The sequence below is a fragment of the Poeciliopsis prolifica genome, unplaced genomic scaffold (genome assembly GCF_027474105.1).
Source record: "Poeciliopsis prolifica strain line A6 unplaced genomic scaffold, Auburn_PproV2 SCAFFOLD001, whole genome shotgun sequence".
Lineage (NCBI taxonomy): Eukaryota > Metazoa > Chordata > Actinopteri > Cyprinodontiformes > Poeciliidae > Poeciliopsis > Poeciliopsis prolifica.
In genome coordinates this window covers 9983233-10002295 of record NW_026562376.1, presented here as the reverse complement: position 1 = coordinate 10002295, position 19063 = coordinate 9983233, and the positions used below count along the sequence as shown (strand labels likewise).

The 19063-nt window shown below is 37.9% G+C and overlaps 1 protein-coding gene across 3 annotated transcripts in view; it reads left to right on the top strand.

Moving 5' to 3' along the window:
• The window catches only part of igf1ra (insulin-like growth factor 1a receptor), an 88937-nt gene that overhangs the window by 41866 nt on the left and 28008 nt on the right, over nucleotides 1-19063 (top strand). The gene's annotated exons all lie outside the window — the stretch shown is intronic.

Below are 19063 nucleotides of genomic sequence, written 5' to 3'. Positions count from 1 at the left end.
TGAGGAAGACTGGCACACATGAACAACAGGAATTAGTCAGACACATCTGGGGATAAGATGGACAGAGAAAGAGTGAGAGGGGAAAAAAAAACAAGAAACAAAAGTAGCAAGACCCTCCTGACCCATTGCTGCCCTTGACCCCTCATCCATAAATTCCATGCCAGCAGCTGGAATTGCAAAGCGGCCATTTTATGAATGAGGGTGTGAGGCAGAGTGTTAGGAACGAAGAAGGAAGTAGAGAGGGAGAGGGGAGGCGGGTCAGGTTGTGTTTGGTGCATGTGTGTGGGTGTATAAGACGCGGCTCAGAGGATCTTGTGGTGGAGTTGAGTATATGTGTGTTTAGCTGTGCGAGTGTGTGTATTGTAAGTGCCTCTGATGAAACACTTTGCAGTCTGGAACAAAAGACCAGGTTTTAGTTGTGCTTCCACCTGAGGCTGCATGCACAGCAGCAACCACAGTTTTGCTGTGAGGTCGGTGAGAAAACAGGACGACTTTGACGCTTTGTTTAACGTCTTTGAAGGCTTCAGTGAAGAGACTTCCTGATCCAGCTTTGTGTTGTCATAGTGATATTGTTGTTGTCCCATCACACAAGAAAATCCATTGTTACTTCGTGTTCCAGAGGTTTAATGGAGAAGCTCACGAAACATTTTTCTCTTTCTCCAGCACTAAGATATCCAGGTTGTTCTTATAAATGAAGAGGTTTTTAATTAGATGGGATATGTTTTAGAGTTGTGATTTGTCATCAGAGATAAACTTGGCTTATCTTGCTGGTGATCAGAGGATCGGAAAATTCCTCAGTGGATGTGCCATGTAGCCTGCCAGGTCATAATAGTCACAACACTGTTTAATGTGAACGATGTCATTGAGTCAAGAACTCAAAAGCACTTTTAGATAATCAATTTCAACAACCCCCCAATTTTTTGGTGAATTTTTCTGTGATTCACATTAACTAAAATAGTCATCAGCAGGTCTAAGCAGATTAGAAATTTAGCTGCAAAATTCAGAGTGGTGCCGATACAGCTTGATAAAGCTGCATCCTTAGATGTACGTTTATGTCTACACAGTGCTGGACTTTGCAGTGTTTTGATTCTTGAGGTCACTACATGTATCGTTTGTCTCCTTTTCAAAGGAAGCATAGGGAGGCCTTGAACTGCTTTAACATGTTGATTGTTAGAGTTCATTGTCATCTGTCCAATGTCAATTGTTATGCCCCCCAAAAAATGGTGGCATGGCTGTCCTTCAGTTCCTGTGCATATTTGATTAGCCTGCAGCATCCGTTCCTTCATGCATCTCATTGCTGCAAGGTGCATGAAAGAGGGTCCAAGGAGAAGGGTCAACTCCTTGGTGTCATACACTTTGATTCAATGTATGACACTGTTGTTCAACTATCTTATACCAGTGGATGAATCATTTTGTGAGTTTAGTTAACACACACTGATGTGAGCTTGTTAGATCTGAAGAAGCATTGTTAATTTATTACGAACAGAATTAATCTGATATAAAAGAGGTCAAGGATAGTTCATCCTCTGTCACCATGGCATCCCATCATCTAACTGTTGTCTATGAAGCAGTAGGTAGGAAGTACCATATGTCAGTAAGAGAACACGGGTCATCCAGCTCTAAAGGTAATGAGAGCTGACTCACAGTGACAGTAAAGACAGAAGGGCATTCTGTCACTGCAGCTCAAGGCAGCAAGGATGTCCTTTGTGTTTATTATTCTTCACTGTGCGCATTAGTTCTGCCAGTCACCCTTTTCTCCAATAATTTATGCACACTGGGAGTTGGCAAATCCCCAGTTTTAGGTGAACTGAATTATCCCTACATGTGACATGAATGCTTACAAGCAAAATCAGGCTCAAAATGATCTGGTGCTGTTACTCACTATTATTAAAACACCCAGAATATTATTATTGTTATTATTATTATTATTATTATTATTATTATTATTATTATTATTATTATTATTATTATTATTATTATTATCATTATATCTTGTATGTACATTTTCCTTTTTACCTGTTTTTTTCAAGAATGAAATGAAAAGATAACATGATTTTTTATTATCATTTTATTTTAAATGTGCACTTTTACACATTTAAAAATTTGTCCATTTGTATCCAAGAGAATATTTATATTCAATAAAGACATTACTCTTAATGATCACTAGGAGCCGAATTCCCTATTTTTTTCAGGAGAAACCTTTTAAATGTTTGAATTAAGTTATCAAATGTAGAGTAAACTGAGCTTTTCCTGCCTTCTTGACAGCTTTTTTTCAAAAAACATTTGCCTAACTACTGGGAGCAGAAAAACTGCATTGAAATAGCAGTTTTTTAAAATACATATAACATTATCGTCTTAACATCTTAGTTCTTTTGATATGGATATACATAAGACAAATAAGGGGAAAATTGAGCATTAATATACTAGAACAACAACACATAAATGTGTTTTTTCAGACTTACAGACTTAAATTTTCAAGCTTTTTTTTTAGCAATTCATGTTTTCCTTTGACGTGATTAGCAGCACTAAATGAAGAGCCACAGTGTCTGTATCCTCTGAAGAATGTACAACCTTACCTAATCTGTGAGATTTCCAACATTTTTTTTTTCCAAATCTAGCATTTTCCATGACAACGGTAAAGTAGATAGATTCAAATACAATTCACTTAATTAATCCAAAAGGAAAATGTATGCATTTTCTTTTGTCATGTCTTTAAGTCACTGGCTCTGATGCTGTTATCCCGGCAGATGATGGCCAAAATGATTACACTCTCTCCACAAAACAAAATGTAGGTGATATTCAAGGACCAAAGATTCCTTGGATATCAGAGTTGTGCTCTCTCTCTTGTAACTTAGAGAGTGAATATTTGTAGAAAATATAACTTGCTTTTTAAAAAGCTTCTTACATCTTTGTGCTTATACTGACTATTTGAAGCACCTCACTCATATTGAAATAGATAACATTTAATCCTCTTCATTCAGTAGAACTCTATACCCTGAAAATTGTTCCTGTTTGTTCAAGCTGCCTTCAGCATTCATAGTGAGAAAAAGAAAAAGGAAAAAAAAAAAAATTCTGATTGGCCGGTTGCTGGTCAGGGCCGATTGAGCAAAAACCTTCTCTGATTCTTGACACCAACAAATTTCTTGTGCATCTGTCAACTAAAAAAAACAACCTACTGTTAGTAAAAGCTGTGCTTATATTTGCTATTTATGAAACATAAACCAAGTGTGCTTTTAAATATATCAAGCATCAAAAAGGAAGATAGAAACTGTAAAAACAAACCGAAATAGAAACATGGAACAGAAACCTGGCAGTAGAGTATGTATGCTCATATAAGAATAAATGTAGAATTTCTTCTTTGACAGGAAAACACACGTCACACATTTCTGCAGCCAAAGATAGTGGCTTAACTTCGGTAGTAGTAATATGGTCCAACTTTAGGCAAGTCCAACTGCTCTATTTTTAATCATTTGAAGCTGCTCTTCTCCTCTTTTTGGCTTAGTTTGAAAATGCTATCTGCGTGGTCTCGTATAACGAAAACATTTGCATTACCCAATATATTTTTCATTTTCAACCAAGTTTTCCATTTGGAGACTTTTACAGCAAATTTAAGTTTTAAACAGTTGCTTAAGTGTTTTTTTCTGCTATTTGAAAAAACTCAGAGGAGTGTCTAAAATACTTGTAAAAGGTCTGAGTTGCTAACAAAGACAAAATGTGGAATACATTTCTCTCTCTGAATTTTTGGACCAAAAACAAGTATCTCTGCTTCGTCTTTGCTCGAGTTTTCTGGATCCAACAGCAACAAATTGCCGCAATCACACACACAGAAACGGGGAACTCTCCTCTGAGAGGGGTCATAACAAGAGTAATAGTTGGCCGTGGAAAAAAGCCTAGAGTCAGAGGCGGCACTTTGATGGCTTTCCTTTGAGAGGTAGTTAAAGGATATGGCCTCCTGTTTCCTGTGTTTGCTCCTTCTTGCTGTGTGTGATTGATTGCTCATTGATTGAGCTGTGGGCTCCCATTCCCTCTCTCAGCCAGCTATCTGTCCCCTAACTACATGTAGCTGGTCGATCCATCGCCAGCTGTTGGGAAGCGTGTGACTGTGCGTGTTTATTGGAAGGCAGCCTGGTGGAAATCACTGATCCAACAGGTGTGATTCCTCCTCTTTCCATCAGGTTGTTGTGGAATGGTTTAAAACTGAGGACAAGAAATGTTTAATTCAATATGTATGCCCTTACCCAAGCCACTTAAGGCCACAACCACAGCTGTATAATTAGAGGAGATTTTCTAAGATTGATTTTTAAATCAGTTAGTTATGTTTTTTTTTTTGTTTTGTTTTATTTGGTAACTTATTTTATTTTTCTAAGAAAAAGAGGCTGCTCAGTGATTTAATGGGTAGCACAGTTGCCTTGCAGAGAGAAGGTCCTGAGTTTGGACGGCATCCTGTGTGTGTGTGTGTGTGTGTTGTGTGTGTGTGCGGTGTGTGTGTGTGTGTGTGGTGTGTGTGTGTGTGTGTGTGTGTGTGTGTGTGTGTGTGTGTGTGTGTGTGTGTGTGTGTGTGTGTGTTTTTGCATGAAGTTTTCCTCTATGTATGAATTGGTTCTCTCTTGGTACTCCTGCTTCCTTTCGCAGTCCAAAACATAACTGTTTGGTTAATTGGCTTCTCTAAATTGCCCTTAGATATGAGTGTGTGGATGCATGACTGCATGGTTGTTACCCCAATACGGTCTGGCGGCCCAGTTATCTTTTAATGACTGCTGGAGAAAGGCATTAGCCTTTTCAATCAAATCAAATGCCTTGCTGAAAGGCATTTCAGCCCTTTCAGCAACAGGGCATTTCAAAATGCTTTCCATCACAAAAACACAACAATTCAAAGTCATAGAGCACACAGTCAACAACATTACATTTTATCGTCATTTTACATCAAATTATTGATTAATGTTTCATAATTATGTTTCAAAAGCAACCCTAAACAACTGAGTTAGTCTAGATTTAAAGGAACTCAGTGTTTCAGCTGTTTTGCAGTTTTCTGGATGTTTGTTCCAGATTTGTGGTGCATAGAAGCTGAATACTGGTTCTCCATGTTTGGTTCTGGGCAGAGCAGACCAGAACCAGAAGACCTGAGAGGTCTGAAAGTCTGGTATAACCACAGCTTATCTTTCATGTATTGTGGAGCTAAACCGTTCAGTGATTTTTAAGTATATTATAGTTTATCCTCTGAGCTACAGAGAGCCAGTGTAAGGACTTTAGAACTGGGGTGATGTGCTGTATCTTTTGCATAGGCATTTCACACATGTGCTATTTTGTTCAGTAGAGCTCCACTCTGACCCAAAGATGGGGGAACCAAATCCACAACATGAACTTTCCCAGTAAAACTCCTCTCAGGCCCTCTGTCAGAAAGCCTGTTTATTGGGACTCAAAACTGCTAGTTTTTCTTTATAATAATAGTAATTACTGCTTAGTTTATGTGGTTTATATTTTTGCTGTTGTACATCTGAATGTTGATCCTGTTCCCATATGCTGTGATTCAGAATATGGTCTCCTGTGACATAGCAAAGAGTAAAAGTTTCACTGCATACATACTTATATGTACAGTGATAAAATTGACTACAGAATATTGTATTTCATTAAAACCATGAAACAGAAAACCTCCTCCAGCTGGTTAACTTCCTGATGTCCAGGTTGCTTCAAAGACATTCACAGTCAACAGAAAACCCATAAAATGGCTCTAATAAAAGCTGAAGCTGCAAACAGCAGTGGTATAACAGCTCTCTGCTTCTTCTGGAGTGCAGTAGTATCGTCTTTATGCAGTACTCCACAAATTTGTTTGAGGAATGGTTATTTCTTAAAAAGTGAACGAATGACGTCCTGTTTTCTTTCTTAAAACATGTTAAACTGGTGTTGCTCACTCCGTTGGAGTTCCTGAGTTGTTTTGGAGTTTGTAGCAACAGCAGGGAGTTCAAAGAACACCATGATGTTGTTTGGATGTCCCAGATGACTGAGAAAGAGACACAGAGAGACGAAGAGAGAGAGTTAGGGTTGTCTGCCGCCTTGAGAGAAAGATTGAAAGCCCACTATTTTTAAACTGCCTTTACCCTCTGCCTATGAATGCACCATAATGTTTTACAATGAAGTCCATTGTTTGGGTGTGGGGGAGAAAATGTGGCAATTTTCTTTTGATAATTTTTGTAAGTTTTATGTTTGACATGGTGGGGGATTAGCACTTGATGTGATCAAAGGGGAGCTTGTTCTTTATGCCCATTTACCTGCATCAACATTGGTATTTGTCTTTTCTGGCCTGTGTACTGTTTCCCTCAGTGCTGTGATTCTCATTGAATGATCACACAGGTGGAGTTATTAATTAAATTAATAACTCTTGTGTACCTCACACATTGGACAATGTGTGAGGTACACACATTGTACCTCACAGCTTTTATTGTGCTTTTCTGAACTGCTTTACATCAAATATATCAAACCTGTCCACCCCTTTTTGCCCATCACTCCTGAATCACCTCATGATGATCTGCATTTCCTATCTCGTGTTTCCTCCTGCAGTGCAGGGATGACATTTTGCCTCTAGTGCGTGCCTTGACTCCTCCTTAAGCCGACTAAGAGCTAATCTCTCATGGAGGGATGCGATCATGGACGGAACAGCACTTCTATCTCTTGGCCTCTGAACTTTTCAGACATGAGGACTTATGTGGCAAAAAAAAAAATGATGCAATCCCTTTACAATAACTCCTGCAATTATTTGGAAAATAGAAGTACTGTATCGCTCCTGTCTGGATTTGAATTGGCCTGATTTCTGCAACCATTGGCCCTGGATCCACATGCTTCTCCTAAGGCTCACTGTGATAATGGCTCTCTGTAGAGTAAAAATAAAGGCCACTTTTTGTTTGGCTTCCCGTCAATTCCTCACCAGCGTTGACTAAATACATTGTAAGCTGAATGTGTCAAACTATGAGATTATTTGAATATTTATGTCCAGCGATAGTGTAGTCTCTTATCAAAAGCTGTTACATAATTCATACTCTTGAACTCCAACTGCTCTTAGGAAAACATAGCAGAGGAGTTGGCATCAAAATATGGCACTGTAGAGATTAAGGGCCCGATTTCATCAGTTATTTAGTTTATTTATATGAGACCAGTCTTCAACAGATCATGTTTTGAGGCACTTTACAAACTAGTCATTTCAATTCAGTCATACATAAAATCCAATTGATCCCAGTTATCAAACAGTTCAAATTAATTTCAAAAGATTGCATCGAGTCATTAAGTTACAGCATTCACTCTTCCTGCACAATTACCACATTGTGTCTTTGACTTTACAGCAATTCTTCATGCCAAGTATACATGCTGTAAAATTACAACAACAAAAAAAACTCCCCTTTAACAGGAATAAAGTTCCAGTAGAACGTGGCTCTTTTTTGAAAACGAAAAATGTACACACACACACAGGCCAAACAAAGTATCCCCCATGCTGGTTCACTGAAGTGCTGCTTCATATGTTTTGACACTTTTGTGGTGGAATATGGAGTTACACACTTGGAGCTCAAACAGCACTGCATTTGTTCAGTGCATATGCATCTCAAACCAAAAGGCCACACCAAAAATATGTGGATGGATGGATGTTGTTTCATTCTCTCTCACTCAGACTGAACTTTTTAAGGTAAAAAGGGACAAAACAAAGTGAACATGTATAAGATGGTAAGGCAGAGACAAGCGGTCTTTAGAGAAATAAATGAGGTGGAATAAATAACCTCTTTGCCCATTTTGTAAAGACAATGTTTTAAAAAAGCATTGATAAACGATACAATCATGACATCACCCGCAGACTACAAAGTCCAGGACCATTTAAAGCTCATCAGCTGTCCTGCTTCGTCCATATTGTCTGTCCCCTTTTGCTATTTGTGGAAGTAAAGACAAAAGAAAAACTTTATCCACGCTCTGACACTTTGTTCCATTACTGGCCTCTCCAACTTCTGAACTTTAAATCATGGACCTGTCCAAATCCTGCAGATACCCAACCTCACAGTTTATGCCTGGCTTCTGAAGCCCTTGAGTCCAGCTCATAGTTGTTACTGTAGTTGATCTGCATCTGTCCCAAACCAAATATGGTAGAGATTAGATTGTGGCCTGCAGTTCGTCACTCCTACGGTTTCAGCATTCTGCTGAGTGACTACAGTGTTTGTCTTTGGGGCCAGAAGAGAATTGGAGACTTGCGTCATGGTAAAATCTCATTAACACCATAACTTAGGTTGAAAATACAGAGCTGTGTTCATGCTGTGCTTGTATGTAAAACTTACCAAAAGTTGACATAACTTCCAGTTTATTCAAGAACTTGTAAGCAGTGACTTTTCTTACGCTCAAACCTTTATCCAGATGCATAGTGCTGTTATCTGATTTCTAATAAGGTTAAGCTGTTTCCAAGTTTATGGTTTGCTGTGCTGCGTAGACTTGCTGTTGAATAAAAAGGGACGCTTTAGGTCACTTTGCCTGCACATTTTGTATTCAGATTCAGTCTTTGATGTTAAAAGATCAAATAAAAGCCAGGTCAGTGCTAAATGCTGCCAAGTATTTTTCATCACCAGTCACTCCTCTTTGGCCTTAACATTTTGCATGTTGACAGTGAGAGCTTCATTTATTTACCTGACCATGCAGTTCCTGCAAGTCCTTTTGATGTTTTATCAATAGAGAAAATTGGAACTAGAAACAACATTGAAAAGAAAGAAAATTAAAAATCTCTCATGATTTTGAAAACCTTTTAGTAGTTCCTTGGTGTTGTTTGATGCTGCCAGGGACTCTATCATCAGGTTATTGAACTTTAGCTGGAGTGCCTGTAGAGAAACTTTAAGCTATCACTTTAAAGAGAATAATCTCAATGACTTGTAGTGGTTGTTAACTCTTTGCATCTCAGTAAATCAAATTATCATTATGAAGCTTTTTGCTGTTATCATTAAAAAGTTAAACACATTATTATGGATTCATTGCACACAGACTGATGTGTTTATCTCTGTTAATTTTTATTATTGAGGCTCCCAGCTAATACGGTTTCTCAGAAAAGTAAAGTACATTAAATAAAATGTTTTAAAAATATATTATTAGTGCAGAAGCTATTGTTTAAACAGTCATTGGGAAGACTAAAACCTATACCCCTCATTACATATAATGCAACACCTGTAGCCTAAGATCTGACTATGTCTGTGTGTGGATCTTGAATCACTGGTTCCAGCTGCAGTTCATGCCATGAATATGCTGTGCGTCACAATCTGGCTAAAGTTACTGTTGTCCATTTTGTATGTGTACCTTCTTCTAACACACTTCTTCTTTCCACTCAACTGTCCATCAATAAACTTTGATACTGACTTTGGTAAGCATACAACTTTTTTAGCAGTAACATTTTGTTGCTTATCCATAGATTATCCATAACTGTCTGCTTGACAAGTTTCGAGTTGCACGACCATAACAAAAAATTCTGCATTTTTATTCATTTTATTTTTGATAATTCAGTAAATTGTAATTGATATTCAAATTTTCTGATAAAATTAATTCAGGCCTTTATTAGTTGTAATTTCTAATAATCAGAAATAACAAAAATAAGAACTTGTTAATTATTGTCTGTACAATAATTAACTTAAAGTTGTACATTTGGAGTTAAATAATCAAATTAATTATTGTGAGATTTTTTAATTTACAGTCTCGCATTAAATACATTATGTAAAGTACATGAAGCAAAGTACATTATTTCTCCTTACAAGGGTCGTGTACATTTAAATTTCACTTCTCCATAAAAAGCGAAACAACTGTCATGTTCAAGAAAGAACAAGGGAGCAAAAATATATCACTGTGGTCTGTGTGTACCACCAGCCAATCGCTGCTACTTGAGAACATGAAAACTGCATTTAGACAGAAATTACTATGTAAATTGTGTTGGTGGTGCCACTTATCTGGCAACATTTACATATTTAAAGTACATAAAAAAATGTAATTTATTATAAGGATAACAAAAATTTAAAACTGGAATAAATAGTGAGTAAAAAACTCTCCCGCTATTTATTTAAAATTTTGCTTAAGGCAAAATGTTGCTATTTTTATGCACAACTAGGACCTCCTTGAAGTCGATGTTAAAGAAAGATGTGTCATTATAGCTCCAGACGTCGTGCCAGCAGAGAGTATCGGTGCCAGACAGCGTGCCAAGACAAAAACTGGGCAACATTTGTCGCAAAGTTGTACATGATCATTTACAAAAATAGGCCCTGGCATCTGAGCCACCACTATTCGGATGCTCTGACGATTACAGGCTAACTTTTTAAGACAGAGTAAAAATGTAAAACAGAGTGATGCATGTGGTCTCCTGAAACATTTTGTCTGAAACAAGAGGAGCCAAAAAGATGCTTGTTGAAGTTCTGCGGTAGATGAGAAATTAGTGTTTGCTATTAGAGGCTGAAGGTTTCCGCTGAGCTGCTTCACCGCATCTTCAAATATCCGGAACCAAAGGCAAACTGAGCGATAAGTTGTTAATTTTATGTTTTTCTGGAGTGTCGTATTTTTAAGACTCTGCCTATTCTGGAGGTCCTTTTAGCGCTCTCTCATAATTTCCCAACCAGTTACCCATTTAACAGAACAAAAAACAACAACAGCCAAGCTCACACGGTGCTGCCAGGAAACATGCTGCATTTAATAAAGCAAATATCGGAAGTGAGGTATTTTTAAAAAAACATTTTTCAACAAAGGAAACACCTAAAAATATGCAAGGAAAACTTGAAGAACATGTCCTGTTAATAAAACTCTGTTAGCGTGTGGGAGTTGAAGTAGAATAAAATGCTGTCTCATCGCTGAGAAGAAACCGGAAAATTATGTCATATACATATGGCAATACATACAACATTCCTTTTTAAAAGATATTATCATAAGTTAATCATTCATTAAATCATTAGTATGGTTTAAATGTATAGTCAGAAAATGGAAAGATTTGTATGGTCTGTATTTATTGAAAAAAATCATGCAATGTGCGTGTTATAATGACAATGATATCAGCTGTGATTTATCTACATTTCTCTCACTGCTCTCTTTCTCGTGTGTCGCTATAAATCTTTCAAATCCTTATTTACATTTACTATCCCAGGTGCTAAAGTCTGTGTCAGGTGTGAGCATCTATCACAGTAAGACTCCATGCAGCAGTCAAAATACACATCTCTTCGACAAAATGTAAACTTATGAAACAGTGAATATACCAATTTGCAAATATTGCATCCAAAACAGTCCTCAGCTGTTTGGAAACTCTAATATTTTGATGATGATCTATACAGGAACACATTTTGAATCTCTGTACTCTTCTGGTTATTCAGTGTTGATGTTGTTTTGCTAACCAAGGCAGCACCAACACTGAGGGGAAAAGCTGAGAGAACAGCAGTTTCTTGTGACTTCATGCTGCACAGGGTCTACAGCCTGTGTCAATCTTCAAAATAAGTTGGAAAGGTTCCTGGTTTAACAAAGGGTTTTGCGGCCGAGAGCCATCTCAGCTGCAGATAAGACTCCATGGAGAAATGAGCTAAAAGGGAGGTATTTCCAACATGCAAAAGTCAGGTCCGAATAGACTTAAACAGCTTGATCCAATTTGAATTCTCTAATCAGTGCTGAACACAGTCTTTCAGTTTTTACCTGACCAGCTTCTTTACATTATTGTAGATGAGAACAGATTCATTCATTCACAGTGCTATTTGATTTTGCTTAGATTTTAGTGCCAAAGATTATGAGAACATCTGTCAGGATTGTATTCCTCACCATGTTTGGAACAGACTTATTCAAACCAATCTTAGTCACATTTTCCAGTGTTTTAGCAATGCTTTTCTGCAGAGACAAAAGCTCAACATTCTGGCAGATGTAGAGGTGCTGCATACCTTTGCCCTTTTAGTAACTACACTCAATCAACAGCAGCTGCATTCTGGACCAAGCCCTAAGGCCCAAAAGGAAGGTGTGCGTGTTGTTGTTGTTGTGACTGAGCTCAAGTGAGGGGGGGAAATGCCACGCATGCCTGAACACACAGACCAGCACATAGTTGTGTGAAAAACACATTGCTGCTCTTTAGAAGGCACGGGAGTGGAAGAGACTGGGAAACACAGTCACACACATTTCTGTGCACAGTTCATCTCATCTCAGCCAGCTGTCCGCATGAGAAAATCACGTTTCGTTTACGCCTTCCAAATAAAACCCACTCCAGTCAGCAGAACGGTAAATCTGGCTGAACTCGTTCAGGCAGGTGAACGAAGCCCTAAATGTGAAAAACACAATCTTAGATTAAATCAGCCCATCCCAGCACTTGAGACTGTTATCACTGTAGCAGTACTACGAGTCTGTGATGCGGTTTCCCTTTGGCTGTGAGTTGGAGAAAGCATCTTTTTCTTCATTTGTCTGGGCCGATGTGGTTTAAACAAGTGTCTGGAGTGATCCACCAGTGCGGGGGTTGGGGTAGGGGTGCTCCTGGGGAAGATCGGGTTGCCGGATCAGGATGTGGACTTGTGCAGCTCAGGGACTTGGGCTTGGATGGTGATAGGAGTCAGCCCACGATCCTATCTGCAGTAGCGTGTAGTGGGCTTGATGTTTGCTACTGCATGTCTGCTGTGCTACCTCTTCTACTAACGTCGTAACCTGACCTCAGCTTCTTGTTGTCCTCACAGAGCATGTGTGGTGGTCAGCAGAGGGAATAGACTGTGGAAGGGGGGTGAAATGGGGATAAATCTAATCAAGTCTTAATGGACCTATAGGACTGTGAAATTCTATCTTCATCCATACAGATGCTTTTTCTGCTTTTCTTGACACACTTAAATGTTTCAGATCAGGATACAAACTTTAAAATTATATAAAAAAATAAAAAGTACAGTGATTTTGGACCTTCGAAATGCTGGGTATATGTTGGTATAGATTAGGGGTAATGGGTTTGTCTCCAACCTTGAAAGTTTGAAATTCAGAGATGATTAACAAAGAAACACACAAAAGGCTCGGCCCGTTTTACAAAGCTTTAAACATGGAGGCGTCGATAAGTAGTGTGTTCCCTTTGCATCTGGAATAAAACTAATTCAGGATCTGGAGAAAAAAAAAACATAATTCAAACTCAAACTGTAGTGCGATGGTCTGGATTTGCTTTGTGCAGTTGGGCTGTGCTGCTGGACAGTGATTCAAAGCCCAGCAGAACATCTACTTCTGATTAGCTAACTAATTAATGAACCAAAATAAGGATACAAAATGAAGATTTAAAAAGGGCCTATTTAAAGTCTGAACTAAAATCTGATGCTGTGGCTGGCCTTTCCTGCAAGTAAAGCCTGTGACGTGGCTGAATTAAAACAACTCTGCAAAGAAGAGCGGTAACAGTAATGTAAACAAAACTAATTGCTAGTTAGTGCAGTTGTTTATTAGAAGTTGTTTCCATCAAGAGTGACCTGCTACTTAACAGGTTTAGGTAGCAATTACTTTTTCACACAGAGCCGGATTTCTTTGAATTTCTCAACTTAAAACATTTTTTCTCTCTCTATTAACATTTGTTTGATTATCTGAAGCATGTAAGTGTGGTACATAAAGCAAAAAGAGAAGAAATCTTTAGGGGGCTACTATTTATATTTTTGCAAATTAATCACAGCAGTGATATTCCCATTTTTTTTTAAATACTGTATTTTAGTAAATTATCAGTTAAATGTAGATGAATTATCCTGTATTTTATTATAATAGAATAAAATACAGGATACAGGATACGACAAATGAATATTGTCTTTTTACAAATAGAACTAATTAACTAATCCTCTATGGAAATGTCAGCCGTATTTGCAGGAATAACAACATGAAAGCTTGTAGTGGCATGAGCTCGTTGTGACGAACTGTTCAAGGTTTTCCGTAAGTTATGGTTCCTCTGAATCCGTGGAAAAGCAATGCTTAATCACTATGGTTACGACTCCCCCTCCCAACGCCTGCTCAAGAGAGGACTTGTTTACCATCTCTGCTTCAGACTCAATAACATGTCAGTCACTGGGATTAGGACCTCCCCTGCCCGGCCACTATTGGTCCAACACATACCAATCATTTAAACCTAGCTCCTCCCTCTTCTTCTCCTCTGCACTCTCTTCTTTCTCTCTCCCTCACTCCCAGAGTCCCAGTGTGAATAATGAATGACTTCCCAACAGTCTGTCACGCTTCCTACTTACCTTCTATGACACGGGAAAAACATGCTGCGCTTTGACGTGCCACGAAGAATGAAACATTTAATCTTCCATCAGGCCTTTTTTGTGTTTTACTGTGACTGACACCTCTAACTGTTCAGTTCGAGAAAAACTGTGTAATTTCGAGCATCTTTTCTATTTGCACATCACACCTCGCGTGCAGATGTGGCAGTGGCATGCTGGCAGTAAACATGTCGCCAGCATCTACGTGAAAGCAGTGTGTAGCAGACTACTTAAGACAGCATGCACTTAAGCAAACAGGGCATGACTTGAATTTTTATGAGGTGCTTTGCTGCACTGGTATCTTCATCCTTTCATTTGCAGCTATTTCATAGACATATTGCGCACTTCAATTCAACAGCAAGCGAGCAATTCTACATAAACTTTTGGCAGATTGCTCCTTTGTAGCTTCAGAATATGTATTAATACTTCACCTTTGACATAAAGATGTCCTGGACTGGCCGTGCAATATATTGACAACATAATAATAGTAATTAATTCTCACAAAAACAATCAATTAGAAATTAGAATCAATTTAAAGTGAGGACTACTCAACATATCACTAAATTAGAATGTGTATTGATCATAATGCTTAGAAACCAAGATTCATTTGGTTATTATCTTGAATTGTGATGCATTTAAACTTTGCATATTGATAAGATATTCAGTCTGTTGAATGGTGTCTAAACTGATGCCCACATCACATAATGATGAAATGTTGAAAGTAAAAATATCTTTATCTAATGTCATGCATACCTGCTCTAGAGTATTTACTGTTCTTGGTGTAATCAAAGGTAAATGGATATTGTTTATGGAGAACAGATTGCTCTCCTCACACTGTATTAATGTTATCAGAGCAAACGAAATAGAATAACTTTCATATCTTTTACATTTTCCCAGTTTTTCTCAAACATGTAGTTATTACCTGTTTACAGTAAAATATATTGAAGCTTTAATAGTCAGTAAGGTATGTCAGATTTTATCATTGACATTGACTGATGTGACTGTCTGACTGGCATTTTGATCATTTATTTTGTGCATTTTCTTTGATGCACCTTGTATGTAATATACAATAAGCATATTTTTTGAGAAATACAATAAAAACGTTTACAGCGGTTAAGTAATTAGAAATTTCTTGATTTTAATAGCTCCTTGCTTTTCATGCAGGGAAAATGTAAATACTATAAATGCGTCTTTCTCAGTACCCGTTTCACACAGGAAGTTCTTTGGTGGGACACTGCCTCCTACCTCCAGCTCCTGTGTAAATGATCATTGATTTTCAAGTTCATAACGGAACATATGCAAATATGATAGTAGTTTAAATATTTAAAAAATGGCATTTGCAGAAATTTCTATGACGTTTTTGAAACTTAAAGAGTTTTAAAATAGTAGAAGTCTGCTTTGACCTTAAGCCTCTATCTGCATAGCTGCTGGCTATATCCTCCATGGCCAACTAATCAGGATGTACACTTAATAAAGACACTAAGATGCTTATAAGATATATTATTAGTTGCTCTTAGCATAACAAAAATCTCGCTTTGGAAATCCTCAAATATCCCTTTGAGGACATTTTCGGATATTTTCTGTGCAGCACTTTACAATGAGAGAGATTATTCTTTAAAAGTCATTTAAGACAGTCAGAGGCTCCCCAGGAGAGTACATCCCACCAAGTTCACCTCAGGGTCAGACCCTTTAGCACTTCAAGACGCTGTGGAAACCCCAAGAGCTCCATCTCGGACTCTGCAGGACTCAGTTAGCATGTCAGATGTTAAAGTTAATGACAGCAGACTGCCAGAATAAAGCCCCTTTTCTTCAAAAAGAGACAGGTTTGTTAGATTTACAGTTGCATCTGCAAAATATACAGGACTCCTGTGACAGTGTCCAGAGATTAAAGTGTGGATGTTGTTGTAGCAGGTAAAGACCTTATTAAAAGAAGAAATCAAGCAATTGATAGTCGACAGCGTTGGAATCTTGCGATCTGTGCTAAAAAGTCCTATTTTATAAATAAAGAACTCAAGGTTAGTCTGGTAGGCAGTTGGTAAAAAAAAATGTTTCATACTATTTAGCTGGGAGCTAATATTAATTCCTATGGCAACTTATCTAAGTACTCTGTGGCCTCCAACATTTTGGACATTCTTCACATAGTCCTGCCACCTTTTGGGATAACAACCACTGATGTTATAGACTTGTCTGTCCTTCAGTCACTTTCTGCTGCTGGTATATTTACCAGCAGCAGCAAACTGAGTGTGGAGACTTCTCTTGTTTACTATGGATGAAATGTACCCAGTCGATCCTTGTGTCGCAGCGCTCTGGTAAACAGCCGGGGCAAGCTGATGCTTGGGTTTTGGTGTCTGACCTGGCTGTGTTTGCTCAGGGAGAGAGCAGGAGGGAGAGGAGTTGTGTAACTACTGTATGAGGAGAACAACATGCTGAACCTCCCTACCCCCACTCTCCGCAGTTTGACGTATTTGGCTCAGATTATAGTGATGGTTTCTTTTCCCACCGTTTGAGTCTGAGGTCCCATCTTTCAGCATTTTTTTTTTTTTTTTTTTAACACAACACTGTCTGAACTTACACATGGTTGAAACTCAAGCCTTCTGATGCATCATGTTTATTCTTGGCCATCTACTTAGAGAACAACCGGGACGCTGACGTCTACCGTTCAGAGGAACCCCTTGTTAGGAAGTCCCACTTCTTTAAAGAGGTGGAAACCTATAATGACCTGCATAGCTATGTGTAGTGAGCAGAAGTGTGGAAATAGGCCTGCATTAGGAGCATCTATAAATAGGAGATTGTATCCTTGATACCATGGGGTTGTTTGGTTGGGCAGCGAAACCCGGTTGACTTATATGGATTTAAGACAGTGATCCCCCCCACCCACTCCTGCTCCGCTCTCCTTTGGCAGAAGACATGCATGTTTGGAATTTTTCCGCATTGAGGAATCTGTTAAAATGATTCTGAGGGAGCAGACATCCTTTAAGGAGAAGGCTCATTATAGTTTGCTTTGGCTGCCCCCTTTTGGTAGATTTCCAAGAAAATGAACCCCATTCTGTCTTTCTTTTTTTTTTTCCTTCAGCGCTTGCAAATGTGCAACACTACTCTTCCTAAGCTGACCGCACTAACGTCAGCATAGTAATTCCAATCAGATCCCAGCTGTTATGCGAGAGCTAGCATGTGTTGATATCTGATGCTGTTGTTTAAAAAAGAAAAGTCTTTGGCTTTTGCAGTGGATCTAATCCATAATAACTGGACAGCTACCAAACTTGTCAAACTAGTCTTTATCTAACTCAACTTTTAAGACCAAAAAAGACAATAACAACAAGTTTACAACTGCCTAAAGAAACTGATTTGGGTTTTTTTGTACCTCAGTATTGTTAAATTTGACAGAACGTAAGGAGAAAAAAAACGTAAAGTGTTTGAGAATGGGAGTGAAGGTGATTGATATCTTTCTAAGCTGTACTGTGAAACGGCAGTACAGCTGGCTCTGCTCCTTGGCGCAGTTGTTCTGCTGGATTGTTGTATTGGATGATACACAATAACGGGCAACATGTCTTGGACTGATTTACAGTCTGAACTAAATTATGATCTGTATGAAATCTTGTAAAACCAAGCAGGTTGGGCATGTATGCATCACATGCACATCATAATTCACCTTATAGAGGGTTGGGAGAAAGTCAACAACATACTTTAGGAAAATGATTTTAAAAAAAGTTTGTTTTGAACATGAACGCAGTTTCTAAGTAACCAGAAAATCTGTTATTTCAATGTAGTTTAGTCTTATTGGCCACATGGAAAATTTGGTTTTGCAGCACAATTAATATCATCATGTTTTTCTGTGTTGCTGCATCCATATGAAAAGAAAACCACACAGTTTGATCTGTGATTAAGACAACAATTAGAGCATGCTAATGTTTGAAGAACTTCTGTTTTCATCCATATGAGAACAGAAGATCTTTTTCATATGGCCATCTACTTAGAGAACAACCAAAGTGATTCCTTCTTCAGAAGGTGTGACTCAACATGGTCTTTGTGTACCAGAAAACACTTTTTGACACCACTTATTTGCTTTTAAAAAAATAAAAAAAAATAAAGAAAAGATCAAGTGTAATTTGTGTACGCTCAATCCTTTCAAGGTTCAGGTTGGACTTTTTTTTTTTTTTTTTTTTTTACAAAAACTAATTGTCAATCACCTGCTTTAGTTTTGCATACCTTCTGTTCTCAGTGATGTTCAGTAAACACTGAGGAACATCTTAATAGTTCTGTTGCTCAAACCTAATTTGAAACAGCCCAAACTTATTTTCTCTAAATCAGGAAAGATGCCATTTTTCTTGCTTTAAAGAAACAGTTTTATTCAAGCCTTTATTGTCCTATAGCTAAATATTTATTCTAATAGGAAAAAAATATTGAATTTTACACATTTTCCCATGCTGATGTCCATGCTTTATTTTGGAGTAATGGTTTCAGAAGCTATCGCAACACTCATGATAATTTTTGACCTTGTTTTTGTTCAAATATGCATCCATTTTTATAAAAAAATGTCTTCATTTTACTTTAATCTTGATGGTTTTCCATGTCATTTGCAACATGTAAGTTCCCACAACTTTAACTGACAAAACCCTTTTTACTTGTTGTGTCCCTAACCTCCAAACAATAAGTTGTAGAGAGAGTCATTATTAAAGGATAAGATTGTCCTCATATCAAAAAAATGCATGTACAAGCAGATTTACAGATGTGACAGTGAAGCGGTTCCAGTTAGGCATGTTTTTGATTATTCTTCCTTCTTCATGTTTGTAAAGGGAATGAGCCAAACATCAGAATTGCTCTCATTATAATAGTGGCAGCACTGTGGCAATACA